The 18,812-nt window shown below is 45.2% G+C and overlaps 1 long non-coding RNA gene across 1 annotated transcript; it reads left to right on the plus strand.

Moving 5' to 3' along the window:
• Positions 1-6,947: 6,947 nt before the first annotated feature.
• Positions 6,948-13,921, plus strand: LOC307044696. The gene is made up of 2 exons (XR_013809662.1): positions 6,948-7,239; positions 13,788-13,921. It is a non-coding gene; the product is annotated as an uncharacterized lncRNA (long non-coding RNA).
• The last annotated feature ends 4,891 nt before the right edge of the window (positions 13,922-18,812 follow it).

Below are 18,812 nucleotides of genomic sequence, written 5' to 3' on the forward strand. Positions count from 1 at the left end.
ATTTACAGGCCATGCTGTTTCTCAGTTTCCCCACCAGAGGTCTATCTAGCACTTCTGAAAACTTGCACCCTGGCTCTCACTTATGTTTTACATCATTTGGATTTACTCTAGCTTAAAAGTGGATGTATTTGTTGGAATTATCTTTTAAAAAGAATCAATGTAATGTAATATCAGCATATATTCAGTGTGTGTTTAAGGAAATCAGTTTTGTGCCCTGCAGACTTGTTTTGGAAGGATGCCCCACAACTGGAAGACATCATGGCGCCAGCGTTTTTACCGCTCGTACTTTTGTTTCTGGATGATTAAGTCATCAAGTGCACAAGGTATACAAACAATTAAGGGTTTCTATTGAAATAAAAATAAATCCAATCCCTATCTTTTCTTTACCCTCAAAGGTGGCCATATACTCAATTGTGTTGTTTTTTTGTCAATGTTCCCAAAATTATTTTCACTCAATTAAAAGCACGTTGTACGCATGATGAGACACTTCTGAGACCACTAACATTATTTATGTAATATTTATTAAATCTAGCTTTGTGTAACACACCAGAATCAGATATATCATACACTTACCATACAGTAGATGGTTTTTATAGAGGTGTTGGGCTTTCATATTGTTGTTTATGCAGCAGAACAGCGTAATTTTTTTAACATCAACCACAACCCCCATGTTTGCAAGCCGTTTGAGGTGTCTTAATGTTGGTGTATAGTTTAAATAGCGTTAAAAAGCTTTCAAATGACTGTGCATTGTATTTTTGAGCTCATTATTAGTTTTTCCAAAGAAGCAACTTTGAATGTCTTACAAATATCATACAGTAAAAAGCAGAATTCAGTATTACTTTTTTACATTTGAAAACACATTAACAAAAACAAAATTTAAGACACATTTAAAATAAAACTTCCCGTTTCACTTGAGGTGAAATAAGTCTTGAGTCTCACTAGGTCAGGCCCGGTTCCAGAACAAAATGACTCAGGGTGCATCCGAGATTAGAGAGCAGGGGCCGTATTCACAAAGCATTTTATCTTACCGCTAGGAGTGCTCCTAACTCGCGCTAAAACATTTTACGTAGGAGTTTTTTTCTTAAAAGTTATTCACAAAGCCGCTGAGACCTACTCATACTAAGGATAAATCACTAAGGGTGAACTAAGAGTGACGCGACGTTGCTATGGATTACGTCGATTCTCGTGCATGAGTTTAGAAGCGGTCAGTACGGTGATTGGTTGTTCAGAGCAGGCGGTCTCGTTGAAACTCATCCGCAACATCCCACAAACGAGCCCACTAAATCCCCGAAAAACAAGGAAATAGCCTAGGCTAGAAATGTATTCCTATCAAATAGTTATGGACAGTGCAGTTAGCAGAATACACGCATGATGACAAGTTTGTGCAGACCACGATAATGACGTTGTATATGCACGTTAAAGAGAGAGAGCAAACAATAAAAATACTTAAATTGCATTAAATCAAGGAGGCAATTAAAAGCCCCCTGCAAACTATTATCCAATGAGCATATTTCCAGCACTTAAACACTTTCAATAACAGCCCATACCGCCGTTCAAGTCCCCCTATCATGATGAATGAAAGTGAAGACAAAGTTAAACGCAAGTGACACCCAACTGGTACATGGTGCCTCTCAAAAAGCTGCCTCAGACCGCTCTCCATTAAAATACGCAAATCATGGGTAGATCCAGGCCACTTTGCAACAACATCAAGAATGTTAAAAGTTGCATCAAAAACAATCTGCGTGTTGATGGAATGTACTTTCTTTCTATTGACGAACACGTCCTCATCTTTTGATGGCGCAATTATTTTTATGTGCGTCCCGTCAATAGCATAGTTGGCTTTGATCCTGTGTAGTTGTTGATTGTCCAAAGGAAACCGGATAAACTGTTGGATGATATGTGGTCTAGAGAGCGCGTTGATGGTTTGGTTTATGGCACGGCTGACTGATGGTTGCGATATTCCTAAATCGTCGGCATTGCAAAGTTGCATTTTCCCTGTTGCTAAATATCGTAATGTTGCCAAACATTTTATTTCCGGACTAATATGGTTATTCCTGTTAGTCGGGGATGTTATTGCATCCCGCACTAATTCCACAACAAGTTTCATACCCTCACGATTTAGCCTATATCTCTTGATCAATTCACAGTCTTCCATTGTCTCCAAAACATTTTTTCTAGCAGCCATTTTCAGATTCTTTGTGCATAGGTCTTACTGAGTTAGGAGTCCTCTCGAGGACTTTTACGCTCTCCTAAACTTAGGTGCTACTTTTAGGCCTAAAATACTTTGTGAATTGCTCTTAGTGAATAAAATTAGGAGTCCTAAATGTAAGACTGACACGCCCATTATGTTTAGGAGTTTCTCCTAAATTCGCCAGTTAGGAGCTACTTTTAGCCCTAAGATCCTTTGTGAATACGGCCCCAGGGCCGTTTCTTCCTATAGGTGGACTATGCAGATGCATAGGGCCCCCGCAGCCACTAGGGGGCCCCCAAGCTGAAAGTATTATTATTATTTATTATGTATTTATTTTTTATTCATCCAAAAAACTTCATCCAAAAACCAAAAAATATATAATTCATACACACCGGGTCGGCGTCATGGGGGGTCATTCGCGCGTCATGCCCCCCCAAATGAGTCACTGTGCCCCCCCAACGCAGGGTGGGCAAGCCTTGCCACTTTGCCGTTTTTTTTCTTTAAATCATATAAGTGAAAACGTTTCAACTAAAGTTTTTTTGTGTGAAATACATCAGAAATAAAGAATACAAATATAAAACACAGCCTGAGGTATGCTAACTGCTGCTCTCTGATTGGTTTGTTGCTTGACCAATGACCCCCGACCTTTGTTTTGTTATCATTACGTGGCTGTGTGTTTAGATGAAAGCCCAGTGGCGATCTGTTCATCTGTTACACTGATTATACAGTAAAGCCATCGAAAATAATATGATATACAGTACAGTACAAGTAGCCTACTTCTGGGTCTCTGTGTTTCATTCAAGCTCGGCTCTGTGTGTGTGTGGCACGAGCGCATTTTGTGAGTGTGCGAGCGGTAACGTGGAATGTTGTTGTTAGCATCTGGTTAGCTAGCTATGCTAACGGATATAAAGAGCTGTTTCTACACCAAGGTGGAAGAGAGTCCTCTCCAGTCCGTCAAACTGAGAGGATCTTATAACGTCAGCTCAGTGAGGTAAGGACTCTCTCAGTGTTTAGATATTTCATTTGTAGGTTATCTCAGTGGATCTCAAACGGTTTGGTCACCATTTATGTAAACAAGTATTTGCGAGGAATACCTTTATATGATCATTATAGTTATTAAAGAATAAGAGAATAAATGAAAAACGGGTATGAAATACTATAGGACAGTAACACAACAATACAGTTTAAAAGGGGAGTGATTAGTCAAATATCCATAAAGAAAAAGTAAATCTGTTTACAGTTCTGTTTCATATGGATGCTGAGAGATGTAGGCTATCCATAGATCTCTTCATGTTGCTCTCAAAGTGCACCAGATTGATGCATTTAACTTCAATATTTTAAAAATAATCTTCCCGGGGGAGCATGCCCCCAGACCCTCCTAGAGGAGGTTAGGTCCACCCCCACCTAAAACATGGTCACATGGATTGGATACTAAATACATTTGCACACTTTTTGTATGGTGGCCTATGTCCATATGTTTCTGTTTTGGTGGTCGTGCTACAACCGTGCATGTATGCACAAGTCATAGGTGCGCTATACAATAGCACTACACCCCTGCAATGTGTGTGAAAGACAATAGACTTTCCAGCATGTTTTTTGAAGTTGCGTTGGTGTTTGTGTGTTGGTTGTTGACAGCAGTGTGTGCCCCCCCTTGGTAAATGATTTCCCCCCCATTCGATTTGTTCTAGAGCCGACCCTGATACACACAAAGATGAACAAAATTAGTAGAAGCGGGAGGGCTGAAGCATAGCTTATGGAAAGTAGCCCTCCCGTGCATCAACCTAATACAACATCGGCATTATTGCGTCAAAAACGTATAGAAATGAAGGAGTACAAAGAAATAAAGAAAACAGGAAAACAAATTAAATAAAAGTTAGGGCAGGAAAACTATAAATGCATATATATATATATATATATATATATATATATATGTATATATATATATATATATATATATATATATATGTATATATATATATATATACCATTTTACTATCTTTTTTTGGAAATGAAAGTACTATATATAAATATATACATATGTACACATGTACTTGGCAAATGAATAATAATAATAATAATAATAATAATAATATATGCATAATTGCATATAAACATTGTGAACACTTATTTTCAAGTGACTTTTTTGACATTCATATGTTCACGCTGTGGTTTGGAACTGCTTTTGAATATTATTAGGTATTTTGTTATGGAAAATGTTGTGCATAACCAGTACTGTTTTAAGCTGTACTATGTCAAGACATTTTAATAGATTGAGTTTTTTTAAATATGGGAGTTGTGTGTTCATATTTACCAACACCACAGACTATTCGTAATACTTTTTTTGGGGATTTTATTATTTTTTGTAGATTTGTTGAGTACGTGTTTCCCCATATTTCGGAGCACTAGTAAAGGTAAGGGAGAAATAGACTGTTATAAAGAGTATTTTTTCTTCAAGAATGTTCTTAGTATGATACAAAATAGTTTTTGACAGTTTAGTCTGTACATAATTTATATGGTGCTTCCAATTGAGTTTTTCGTCAACAAGCAGTCCTAAAAATGTACATGCACCAACTTTTTCTATCTCGGTATTGCAAATCCGTATAATGCAGTCATTTCTACTCTCAGACTTTGTATTGAATAACATGTAATTTGTTTTGGCTACATTAAGGGATAATTTATTAACTGCCAACCAGTTAGTATTTCTAATTCTGCATTCACAATTTTAACAAGATTGCTAAGATTATGATGGGAGCAGAGAATTCAAAGTTCAGGTTCAGCCTCAATATATTTGTCGACAGCCAAGCCCCCTCCTGTGTTCGGTGAAGCATTATTATGCTTAAAAGTCCAATGTAGGATATAAACACAACTAAACTCCAATGATAGCAAAGCTGTGGCTTGTGTTTTTGGGGTAATAAAGTCCAAATCATCGTTAGGCTGTCAGCCAATGACTGACGTGGAAGGAAGATGAGAAAGATGAGAAATGTAAATTAAAAATTGTTGAGAAAATGCTGCATCTCTTGCATTTATTGACATAGAGGAGCCTTATTGTTTACCTTTTTAATATCATTTTTTGTCATTTTCAATTGCTTGGTTTTCGTGAAATTAGCCTGTTTTCCTATTAAAGTGTAACAGATTGATTATCTCCACAGATCATCTTAAAGGCTTCGGAATCCCCCCCATTGTAGTTAAAAAACTGTAAAAACTAGGGCCCCCCAAAAGCATCTTGCATAGGGCCCCCAAAAAGCTAGAAACGGCCCTGAGGGTGCAGTGGTAAAGTGCTATTTTTTATAGTGGACCTAACACCCTCTAGGGGGGGTCCTCACCTCCTCTAGGAGGGTCCTCACCTCCTCTAGGGGGGTCCGGGGGCATGCTCCTCCGGGAAGATTTTTATATAAGTTATAAGCATCAATCTGGTGCACTTTGAGAGCAAAATTAAGAGATCTATGGATCTATGGATCTATGTGCTCTTTGCTTGATTCATGCCTTCCCAGTCCCTTATCACGTACAAGAGCATGGCACCAGTTGTTGTAGGCAGTTGTGGTGAAGGTATCTGACTTACTTGAGCCGAAATGTCTACATGCATAGCAGAAGATGGCATATTTTGTACATGAATATTCCAGCCAATCTCTGTTTTGAAACCATGAGCTGCAAAATGAGCGCCTTACCCCACTGTACAGGCGAGTTGGGTACTTTTTACATATAACTGGGCAGGCTCTGTTTTGCCGAGGTCCTCTGGCACTTGCGGGCCGCTGAGGGGTGGCGGTGTTTGGGGCAACGAAGACGGCTGCGGCTGCTCCGCCTCCGTGGGCGAGGCGGGCAAAGCCGGTGAGTCGGGTGTTAGTAGGCTTGTTTGAGACAAGCGAGACCTGCGCAGACCTGCGCAATTTCGATCAACGTCTTGCTCGTGCGTTGCATGATGGTTAGTTATTAGGCTCGTTTGAGACGCGTTGCGGCTCGCCTCGAAAGTAGACGAGAATAGCCGATCGCAGCCGGGGGAGGTCTCAAAAAGCTTGCCTGAAGTCGGACAGCTCCGAGTCGGCTTCTTCTTCTTCTTCTTTTTCTTCTTTTTCTTCTTTTTCTTCTTCTTCTTCTTCTTCTTCTCTCGGTTTTTTGGCGGATTGCAAACAACTTTAAGGTGCATACCGCCACCTCCGGAGTCGGCTTGACTCGGTTTGCATTTATAAAGAACGCACACATGTGTTTAATTGTTAATGTTAGATATACTAAGTAAATACATTTGTTCCTGCTCAAGATTAGATTCAACTCTATTGTTATTGCACAGATTACAGGTACTGAGACAACGAAATGCAGTTTAGCTTCTAACCTGGAGTGCAACAAGCAGTAAAGTGAAAAGTAATGTACACAATCTATAGAATAAAAGATAGAATGAAGTGAATGATGAATAAACAGTGAGGGGTATGAATACACTAGATATACACAGCAGCCTGTGAGCAGTATGAACAGTGTGTATGAATATGCTAAGATATATAAAGTATAAAAACGCTAAGCAGTGCAAGTATAGTATAACATATATAGATATTAATTTCATGATGATAAACATTGTGGAACAATGATGAAAAATGTGTGGCGACGTAAAAAGTGGCGACGTAAAACTGACACCAAACAACAACTTTTGCCGAGCCAATTGGAGAGTTTCATCAGCAGCACGGGGTAAAAACCACCAATGAGCGCTCAGCTTGAGATACCAGCGAGTCGTTTCCCATCAAGCATTTCGCCTCCGCAGCCCGTGGAGAGGAACTGCGCTCGCTCTCAAGGCTGCGGGCGTCTTTGTCCCGCGAGATTTCAACGTCTCATGTGAGCGAGCCTCCAGAGCAAGTCGGACAAAATGACTAACCATCATGCAACGCACGAGCAAGACGTTGATCGAAACTGCGCAGGTCTGCGCAGGTCTCGCTTGTCTCAAACAAGCCTAATATGGTACTGACAGCGGATCGTGGAGCCTTTCAATCGTTCCCCGGAAGTTAGCGTCAAGGCTAGCAGAGCTGTAGAGTTGCAGCATAATAGAGCATTCGTGAGAAATTTTAAAGGTAAGAACAAGTTTAAAGATTTATATTGCGGATATTATCAGTACATCTGATTCAAATTAACATGTGTATTAAAGGATGTCAGTGGATTATCCCTAAATCAGTAGATTTAGGGAACGTTTACAGATAACAGATTAAGCTAGGATACCATTCCATAGTACCATACACTATACCATAGTGGTTGAATATACAGTATTAGGAAACACTTTATACTTACTGGACATGTTATACTCATTACATACTGTATATAAAATATGACCAAGAATGTGAGACAACTTTATAGAAATTCATATCACATCTGTTACTGATGCCATTTATCATACTGTAGCGTTCGCGGCTCCGCCGCACGGGTGGCTAACTACTTAAATGAGGAGGACACGATGGCTGTAATTTATCCGGGTTTTATTACCCTACAAACAGACTAAACCCCGGGGTTGGAAGACTGCCCAAAACAACAAAGATAGGTAGCGGTATTGTCTCTTAGCTCTCTCAGGATCCCTCACTAGCTCTCCCGCCGTAGCTTGACCCTCTTCCGGTCACTTGTAAACCCCACCCCCTTTTTCTCCCCGCCCTATCCGGCTAACTAGGGCAACGTCTTCCCCCCAACAATCCCCTTGTGAGTCTCTCCCAGTTCAGCACTGCAGGGTCGCTACATTGCCCCCCCCGGTAATTCCTCGTCCCCGAGGTAGAGCAACACTTTGAAAGCGAACCGGCATCCGTCGCTCCCTCTGCGACCTCCTTACTCCATGATTCACTTGTGGAGTAGTATTCCGTGGCACTATTGCTCCCAGCGGGGTCACCACCTCCCCTTGAAGGACATCCAGTGGCTGCATCGGTGGGTCTCTCCTTCGGCGGGGGGGCCCGCGCCGTGCTCTAGTAGGGGTCACAGGAAAGGCTGGCTGTTGGTCCCCTTTGTAAGGTGCCATCCTATCCCGGTGCAGTACCACTGTGCGCCCTCTGGGAACCAGTTTGACCCTATAAACCACCTCCCCCACTCTCTCGACCACGTAGCAAGGGCCAACCCATGTGCTATCCAGCTTGGGGCAACGGCCCTTCACTCTCTTTGGTCCATACACCCAGGCAAGGTCCCCAGCCTGGAAATCCTGACCTTTGACGTGCACGTCATAGACCCGCTTTTGGCGGACACCTGCCTGTTGAGACTGGTTTCTGGCGAAGCTGTGGGCCTTTTCTAGACGATCCTGCAGCCGCCTGGCATACTCCGGACCAGCCAAGGCATCAGGTGCATCCGGAGGCCGTCCATACATCAACTCCGGTGGCGTTCTGAGCTCCCGGCCCAACATCAACAACGCCGGAGTACAGCCGGTTGAGTCTTGGACTGCACTGCGGTAAGCCATGAGGATGAGGGGTATCTGCAGGTCCCAGTCACTTTGATCCGGGGCAGTGGTGAGGGCCAGCTGAGCACCCAAGGTCCTCATGAACCGTTCCACTAAACCGTCGCTTTGTGGGTGAAGTGGGGTGGTCCTAGTTTTCTTAATGCCAAGCTGGCTACACATTGCTGCGAAAACCTGTGACTCAAAGTTCCGTCCTTGGTCGGAATGAAGCTCAGAGGGGGTGCCAAAGCGGCTGAACATCCCTTGCACCAAGGCCTCTGCTACGGTGGTTGCCTCTTGGTCAGGCAGGGGATACGCTTCCGGCCATTTTGTGAAGTAGTCAATGGCGACTAGCACATACCGATTCCCTCCAGTAGTACGGGGGAGTGGCCCCAGTATATCGACGGCTACTCGGTCCATCGGTGCCCCCACACAATGTTGCTGCAAGGGTGCACGGGACTGGCCCTGGGGTCCTTTACGAGCCGTACAGGCATCACAGCGGCGGCAGTAGTCCTCAACATCCCTCCGGCTCAGGCCCCAATAGAATGTCTGTCTTAGTCGCCGCAACGTCTTTGTTACTCCGAAGTGTCCAACTCCAGGGGATCCATGATGCACCTGGAGCACTTCTTTGCGGAGGTCTTTAGGTACAACGACTTGCCAGCGTTCCTCTCCGGTGGCGGGTTCCCGCCAGCACCTCTTCAGGACTCCTTCCTGGAGTTCCACTCCCGGCCATTGAGACCAGAGTCCTCGGACGGTGGCAGAGAGGGCAACCACCTCATCCCAAGGCGGCCGCACGTCGGACTCCAGCCATCCCATGACCATTTTAAGGTCAGGGTCTTCAAGCTGCATCTCTCTCCACCTATTCGCATTGTTGGGTAAGAGGGCCCGACAGACCACCATCCCCGGGTTCAGGTTCACCGCTTCCCGCTCATCAGCACGGTCACAGTGGGAACAACCTGGGGCGCACGGCCGGCGAGAGAGACTGTCTGCGTTCGTGTGAATTTCTCCAGCCCTATGTTGTATGGTGAACTGAAAAGCCTGGAGCTGTTCGATCCACCTTGCTACTTGTCCTTCCGGTTCCTTAAAGGACATAAGCCACTTCAACGCAGCATGGTCGGTTCTGATGATGAATGGGAGGCCACAGAGGACATGCTTGAAATGCCCCACAGCATCAATCACCGCCAGCAGTTCTTTGCGAGTTACACAGTAGTTCTTCTCCGGTTTATCAAGGGTGCGACTGTGATACGCAACAACCCGCTCTCCTTCCGGGGTTAACTGCGAGAGTACAGCGCCAATGCCCGTGTTGCTGGCATCCGTGTCAAGGAGGAATGGCAGCTCTGGGTTAGGGGCAACCAGCACCGGGTCTTCGCATAATACGCGCTTCAGCTGTTGGAACGCTGCATCCTGGTCAGGTCCCCACTTAAAGGGTGTGTCCTTGCGCATCAAGCTGAACATAGGCGCAGCGACCGTCGAGAATCCCGCCACAAAACGCCGGTAGTAGGACGCTAATCCTAAAAAGGACCTCAGCTGGTGGATATCTGTGGGGGTGGGCCAGTCCCGGACGGCTCCAACCTTGTCCGGTTCCGTCCTGATGCCGGCTCCACTGACTCGGTGCCCCAGGAAGGAGACCTCACGTCGCAGCAACATGCACTTCCCAGGATGAAGCTTTAGGCCTGCACCCTTGATCCGCTCTAAAACCTCCCTCAGGTTCTCGAGCGCGGAGTCAAAGCTGGGTCCATGTGCGAGGAGATCATCCAAGTAGATGAGACAACGCTCCGGGGGCACACCAGCGAGGACCTTCTCCATTAGCCTTTCGAATGTTGCTGGGGCATTACACAACCCGAATGGCATGGTTGTAAACTGCCACAGGCCACGTCCTGTGGTGAAGGCAGTCTTGGCTTTGTCCTCTGGGGCCATGGCCACCTGCCAATAACCGCTCCGGAGGTCCAAAGAGGAAAACCATGCAGAGCCGGCCACATAGTCAAGAGACTCATCTATCCGAGGCAGTGGATAGGAGTCTTTTACAGTCTTGTCGTTCAACGGCCGATAGTCGACACAAAACCTCCAGCCTCCGGCCTTTCTTGGGGCCATTACGACCGAGGAAGCCCAGGGGCTTTCTGAAGGTTCGATAATGCCAGCCTCTTTCATCTCTTGTATCATTTGGTTAGCAGCTGCTTTGCGGGCGTAGGGGACTCGCCTAGGCCGTTGCCGGATTGGCTGTGCGTCCCCTGTGTCGATAGAGTGCTGGACCAAGTGTGTGCAGCCTACATCGTTGGGGTGGGTGGAAAAACTGTGTCGATACTTATACAAAAGGTCCCAGAGCTTATCCTGTTGATCTGAGGTCAGGCCCTCCCGATTCTCCTTCCAAAGGTCTGCGACCGTTGAATTCGCTGCGGCTTCCATTTCAGCCTCGGGGGTTACAGTTGCGGTCTGTACAATGGCCGGTACCGGTGGCTGGCCGTGTACCACCGAGTCTGATGGTGGGTGGTTTTCATCCAGTGGGGGAATAGGGCTCTCTGCGAAAGGGGGCCCCCACTGTGGAGGATCCAGCCAACCTGGTGGGTCTCCCTGCACTACAACGTCCCCGGCGCCCTCCTTGAGGAAGGGGATAGACTCCCCGCCTGGAAAGGTAATAGCTCGTGCGTTAAAATCCAATGTTGCTCTTGCCCTAAACAGAAAGTCTTGTCCAATCACACAGTTCTCTCTGAGTTTTGCAACCCAGACCGGTTGCCGCACTGAATATGCTCCTACTTGGATGTGTGCTTCACACCTCCCCAGCATGGGAGCCTCTCCCCCGGTGATGGTAATGAGAGGGACCTCGGTGGCTTGGGGTTGAGTTCCGGCTGGCAGGAGATCCGGGTGTAGAACAGTTGCAGTGGAGCCTGAGTCCAGCAGGGCATGGGTCCCTTGACCATTGACCAGTACAGGTATTCTGCAGCAGTCTGTGGGGAAGGTGTCAAGGGAGCAAAGGGCGTGAGCAGAGGGGAGGTGGAGTATTCTAATCACCGGTTGAGTGTCACAGTCTCTGGGGGGCAAGGGTTGGCTCGGTCGACTCCCCTCTACACCGAGCCCCGCCCGTTTCCCGGCGCTGAACCCTCCGGAGCGGTGACAGGAGCTGGACAAAAGCGCCATGTATGGCCTTTTTGGTGGCAATTATAGCAGGCTTGACTCTGTCGACCCTCTGGGGGCAACGGTGGGCTCTCTGTGCCGAGCGGAGGAGGGTTGGGTCTAGGAGGCTTATACGTTTGAGCCTTAGGTCGTGTCAATGTCTGCGTGGAGCCATTTTCAAAACCCTCCAGGAAGATGTCCTCCACCACCAGTGCTTTCTCTAGAGCTGCTCCCAAGGTCTGTGGGTCTGCGAGCCGGACTTGCTGCCGTAATGGGATGGGCTGCAGGCCACGGATGAATGCCTCCTTCGTTAGCACCAAGCGGGTTGCATCATCGAAATCGGGGAATCCTCTTTGAGCCAGGTAGCGCAGTTCCGCTGCAAAAACTCCTAGCTTCTCTCCAGGACCCCGCATCCGCTCATTAAACCTCTGCCGCATCACAACTGCAGGGGCAGTGTTTCCAAAACGTCTCTCCAGTGCTCTGGAAATAGCTAGTGGGTTCTCAAGATCAGCAGCAGTCACATCAAGTAGTACTTTTCTAGCTTCACCCTCCAGGGCGGATATTAAATGGACTGCTCTCTTTGCAGGGGACCAGCCATTCGCAGTCGCTAGGAGGTTGAACTGGGCCCAGTACGTTTCCCATGAAGTGAGCCCATCATAGCGTCCGACCTTTAGCTGGCCTTCCCTGGGGAAAGGTGTCGGTCCCTGCACATTCATCAATGCCGTGGTGAGGGCGGTGGTCAGAGCAGCTACCACATCGCTGGTTTGGCTATTGGTAGTAGAGGGACTAGCCGAGCCCGCAGTCAGGGAGCTACCTTGGCCGAGTCCATTGGCGGTGTAGGTATTTGCTTTGGGGCATGTACTTGGGTGGGGGGTTGTTGTTGGGCATGGGACATCAACAGTGATATGAGCATCCTTAACGTTAGCAGGTTCGGAGCTCACACTGGCATTGTCAGTAGCATGGTTAGAATTTACATTGCAATAGGGCTCATGAGGTTTAGCCCCAACATCTTGTGCTTCCCCTCCCCTCATGGATTTAATGTCACTTTTTGAGTTATTGAGAACATTTCCCAAAGCACGCTCCATTGCAATGCTCATTTTCTGCATAAAACGTTCCTCTAGACTTTCTGTAACGTCTTTCTCCAACTCAGGGATAGATTTTGGTTGGCCACCCCATTTCCCTGCCGTTATGTCTCTCTCCAACTCCGGGATAGATTTTTGTTGGCCACCCCATTTACTTGCCGTTATGTCTCTCTCCAACTCCGGGATAGATTTTGGTTGGGCATCCACCGGAGCCGGTCCACACGTGTCTTTGTTTACATCTGCTCTTTCAGTCAGCAATCCGGTGGCTGCAGCAAACTTAACCGGACTTCCTTTTATTTCCTCCGGAAGGTCCGTCAGCAGTGTAGCAAGGGGTGAGTAGGTTGTTTTTTTTTTCTTTCTCCTTACCACCTGTGCATCGCTGGTTGGCTTCCTCCGTGGTGTTTCTGGGGGGGTGTATGGGGCATATAAGTCCGTGTTCTCACCGTGTTCAGCCATTTCGGTCCTCCGGCGGTGGCTAGCGATGCTAGCGTAGTTAGCCAACTGTAGTGCGGGGACTGGGGGCTGGGGAAATCCCACTTCTGACACCAATGTAGCGTTCGCGGCTCCGCCGCACGGGTGGCTAACTACTTAAATGAGGAGGACACGATGGCTGTAATTTATCCGGGTTTTATTACCCTACAAACAGACTAAACCCCGGGGTTGGAAGACTGCCCAAAACAACAAAGATAGGTAGCGGTATTGTCTCTTAGCTCTCTCAGGATCCCTCACTAGCTCTCCCGCCGTAGCTTGACCCTCTTCCGGTCACTTGTAAACCCCACCCCCTTTTTCTCCCCGCCCTATCCGGCTAACTAGGGCAACGTCTTCCCCCCAACAATCCCCTTGTGAGTCTCTCCCAGTTCAGCACTGCAGGGTCGCTACAATACTTTGTTAAACTCACAAATAATAAAGTTCCATAACTTCAGTTGGGAACATAGACCACACCTTATCTCCCCAAGGCAATTTCCCATCCAATAGGTGTGCTATATAGGTGTGTATAACCCTTTCTCCTGTCTGTTACTCCCTCTTTCAGCACAAGAACCAGAGGGGGATTCAATGGAGCCTGAATACCTGCACTGAGACCCTCACCCTGCACCCTGAGTCTCAACTCTCAGTGTTTTTCAAGCCTTTCCCTGTTTTTTTGTATTAAACAAAACATTAAGCTTTCCCAATGGTGTGGTTTTCGTTTTGTGAAAAAGTGCAAATGCAGTGTTTGTAGGCTATATATATATACCTCACATATTTTTTTGCTGTTGGTCGTGAAATTGCTCCTGCTGACTTGAGCCAGCCATTTTTTTAACCGCTCTGTGTCAGTGGGGAAGCCGTACATTCGTACTCCTTTCTCTGAGCGATTTGCGCATCCCCAGGCAGCACAGCAAACCATGGTGGCGACTAGGAGGCAGCACAGCAAACCAGGACAACACGGAGGAAAAGGCACAGACAAACTGCATGATATGCTATTCAATGTTTATTGAATTCCATGTATTTGCAATGGATGTTCCTAAAACAACAACATTTAACATCATCATCATTATGCTGCTGCCGCTGCTGCTGCTGCTAGTCCTATCGGTCTCCTGTCCTTTCTGAAAGCCATAAAGATGACATTAGTCATTTAGATAACTTGTGTCCTCAATTACCATGGGATTACTGAAACTACCATGAATTTAAGAAAATGGTAGAAATTAATCTAATCTGAATTTTGAAGCATTCCTTTAGATCCACTCCCTCTAAATATATCAATAAACATTAGAAAGTGATGCTCCTGACTACCATACAAGTTTAAGAAGATAATATTGGTTTTAAAGAATTCAAAGCTATAAATAAACAGCAACAGGCTCTTTAACCAAGGCACTGTTAGCCTAACATGTAAACTAGTTGTTCACACTAATCCTAATATTATCACTTAATATTAACAAATTCTATTTTATTTTTTAAAACATATTGATGTAAATACATACACATATCGATTTGTTGTATAAATATTGCAAATCAAAACCTTTATTCACTAATAATTACCAAAAATCGTAGTTCTATCTCCTGTTATTAATGCATTCACATTGCCCGCCATGAACTTCCGGGGAACGATCCTCGTCTACATGAACCACGTGACGATAACCGTTTTTGGACTTCCGTTGTCGTAACTCTTCTATCTATATGGCGCTGGGTATAGGGATATCAGCAGTATGTTGCACCTAGACCATTGCCCATTGCTTCATCTCACCCCTCTTTCACTCTCCTTTTTCTGCATCTTAGGCTCAGCATTTAAACTTTTCTGTGTGGCAGCAGAATGAAGTCTTCTTTGTGAGGGGATGCAGCCATCTGTAAGCAAAATGCAAATCAGAATAATCACAAGAACAAACTCCTACAATCCTCACGTGTTGAACGTAACCAGCAGGGTTTTGGTAGATCGGTCTTAGCATATTTTTGTACTTCTAGGAAAATATAATAGAGAACAAATATTCTTAGAAAGCAGAAAGAATCACTGTGTAAGACCATATCACAGAGACTTGCACATGCACACACCATTTAACAGAAAGATGCTAAAAGTGTAGGACAGTGTTTCTACTCTCAAAAACATATCGAGCAATCAACAGTGGCCTCATTCAGTCACAGTGGAGTCATACACCATGAGCTGCTTCGAAGGCATCAGATCATGTCTGATCACTGATAGGCAAAGACTCCTACGGTCAGGTTAAGGGTGTGACAGGCTGGAATTCCTTCCCTGATAACATACCTCTCAACACCTCTCTCCTCTCTTATTCAACCGTTTCAACATCTTTTTTGGTTGTTCATAACCCGCAATGTGAAAGGAAATGTGGTTGCTCCAGTTTAAGTGTGAACATGTTGTTTTTGCATTTTAAGGCCACCAGTCAGTGAATGATGTTGGATGAGATGGACTGAAACAGAAAGTGCAGCCTCCTCCCTGACACTGTGAAACAATCTGTCTTAATTACAATTTCTGGTGTCATATTCAAAAACTCTGTCGGTAATGATGCTATGTTGTTTAAAGTACTCTCGATCTTGACACAGGATAACAACGTTGGAAACACACTAATCTGAACAAATTCAGATAACTCATATTCCTACATGCAAGGAGTAAGTTACGTGTTAAGTGGATGTGAAGCTGTAGGTAAAGGATTGTACAAAGTTTACAAACAGGTAATGTAAAAACATGATGAATATTAAAGCCTTCAACAATGAATCAAATAACTAAAACACTTACATAATATAAATTAATATGAATTAAGTGGGATTATTGAATTTGCCGTTTTGTGCCGTTTAAAAGTTGCTATTTAGGTCACTACACTTTAACAGTACCAACACAATGAGGCAATACCACATATCTAAATTGGCACAGTTCTCATCTTTGTGACGATTCAATTTTAGTCTTTTAAGAAAGCAGCCTTCCTCCTGACAGTCTGATAAGGCGGGCTGAGTCTCAGTTTATGTGATAACCTGCAGTCTCCTGAGATGTTTGGATAGGCCCACACAACATAACATCACGTCTGACAGGACACTGCATCGCTGCTGTGCGTCAATCCAGGTCGCTCTAATGTCCCTCTGTCTTGTCCACATGCTATATTGTTGCATTTCAGCATGAACTCTTTTATCTAAGCAGCTGTGACCTCAGATTTGTATTGTCATAACTACACTGTAGCTATCCACACCTGACAATAAAAGCCTTGAAACTTGAAACTGAATAGAAGAAATTGGCAATTCTAACAAGGTTGATCCTATCTTACATACTTGACTATGCAAATATTATATATATATAATATGTGTTAAACCACAACCACAGCTCCAGGACTGTCTTTTGTGATTTATTTATGATACTGATAAGATGTTTAGCTTTAGGGATGATAGTTTGTCTACCCATTACATACATGTTCAAGACAGGCCTTGTAAATGTGTTAAAAGTTACAAATGTATGGAATCGAGGTCATACAGTGGAAGAATTCAGTAGATAAGACCATTTAAAAAGCAGTCACTTCAGGTCATTCTCCACGTGTCAAAACAAGAGATGATCTTGAATCACAAAGAAATGTTAATGACTTGCTGACACAATCATGATAGTTTCATGAGGGCAGCAGGGTATGACCTCAGAAAAGGCAACATCTTTTATTTCCATCTAGCTTTAATATCATTTTGGTTTAAAGACCCAATCAGATTTTAGCCACCAACATAATCCCCTCATTATTCTCTCATTATATCTGAGTCCAATATTGGAGGTGTATCAAGGCCCATTAGGAAGTGCCAACAATACAGTATATCTTCAACAGTCAACAGAAAACCAATCATAGACACTTTTGGTTCCCCTCGTTGCAGCTCTTATCAATTAGAGGTGGGAGAAAACGTCTTTCTGTGATTCATTTATTTTGGATATATTTTCTTTGTGTGTGTGTGTGTGTGTGTGTGTGTGTGTGTGTGTGTGTGTGTGTGTGTGTGTGTGTGTGTGTGTGTGTGTGTGTGTGTGTGTGTGTGTGTGTGTGTGTGTGTGTGTGTGTGTGTGTAAGCCTGAGATCTAATACTTTCCTTGCCAATGGTTGCTTCTCTGTTACTGCTGTTTATATCATAATAAAGAACTGGAATCTTATAACAATTACTGGATGTTCTCAACCTCAAACAGCAGTTGATGTCCCCACACACACCAGGGGGCACACGCTTGACTTGGTCATCACTGACTCTGCCCCCATCACGAATCGGTTGGTGTACGATCTGGGGGTGTCGGATCAGAAGGTTGTTTCAATGGAGCTCAAATTGTCGCACCACATCAAGCCCAAACGTCAAATCCATTTCAGAAATCTGAAACACATCGACATCATGACTTTGGACCCGCAGCAAACCCCCCCCCCCCTGCAAATTTCACAACAGTCAGTGAATCAGTGGAATTCTACAATAAAACCCTGAGTACTGTCCTAGATCTGAAAAAACGAAAAGTCAGCTTCTCACGCTCAGCCCCCTGGTTCACTTCAGAGCTACGTAGCATGAAGGCTGGGCATGTACTCGAGCGGCGATCTGGACTCACTGTTCACAGATAATCAAAAAGTCACTCAAAAGAGCACGGTCACAGTTCTAGTCCGGCATCATCAGTAAAACTCCTGGAAATTCCAAGCGTTTTTTCTCCACTATTGATCATCTCCTCAAGCCACAAACTCCCTCACACATCGACACTACAGAAGAGCAGTGCAATAACTTTGTTACTTTCTTCAGGACAAAAGTTGCCACTATTCGCTCTCTTCTCTCCACCCCTTGCGCTGTCTGTCCCTACTGTCAACCCACAGCATGGGATTTTCCAACCGCTCTGCTGCTTCACGGAGATCTCTCAGCAAGAGGTTGAGGACATCATCTGCAAGATGAAACCCTCCACCTGCACACTAGACCCTCTACCCACAGCCCTTGTCAAATCGAACATCTCTGCTATAAGTCCCATGATTACCGACGTCATCAACAGCTCCCTCAAGGCTGGTCATGTTCCATCGGCTCTTAAAACTGCCGTCATCAGACCCCTTCTAAAAAAAAACACCCTATGACCCAGATGTCCTCGCCAACTACAGGCCCATCTCCAACCTCCCATTTCTAGCCAAGGTGCTGGAAAAAGTAGTTGCCACCAAGCTTCAGGACCATCTCCAACTAAACGGCCTCTTTGAGAAATTCCAGTCCGGTCTCCGTTCCGCCCACAGCACTGAAACAGCTCTGGTCAGGGTCACAAACGACCTGCTGATGGCGGCTGACAGTAGTTCCCCATCTCTCCTCATCCTCCTGGATCTGACTGCAGCATTCGACACTGTCGACCATAACATCCTCCTTCAGCGCCTCAAACACACCATCGGACTCTCTGACTCCGCCCTGAGCTGGTTCCAGTCCTACCTGTCTGGAAGAACAGAGTATCGAGGCACAGGCCGAGGAGGTGGAGTTGCAGCCATCTTTGACTCAAGTTTACTTATCAATACTAAATGCAAATTAAATTATACCGCTTTGAAAGCCTCGTTTTTAGTCTTACGCATCCGACCTGGAAAACTTTGCAGCCAATCTTATTTGTTACAGTGTGTACCGTGCA

The sequence above is a fragment of the Notothenia rossii genome, assembly GCF_949606895.1.
Source record: "Notothenia rossii genome assembly, chromosome: 6".
In the NCBI taxonomy this organism is placed as follows: domain Eukaryota; kingdom Metazoa; phylum Chordata; class Actinopteri; order Perciformes; family Nototheniidae; genus Notothenia; species Notothenia rossii.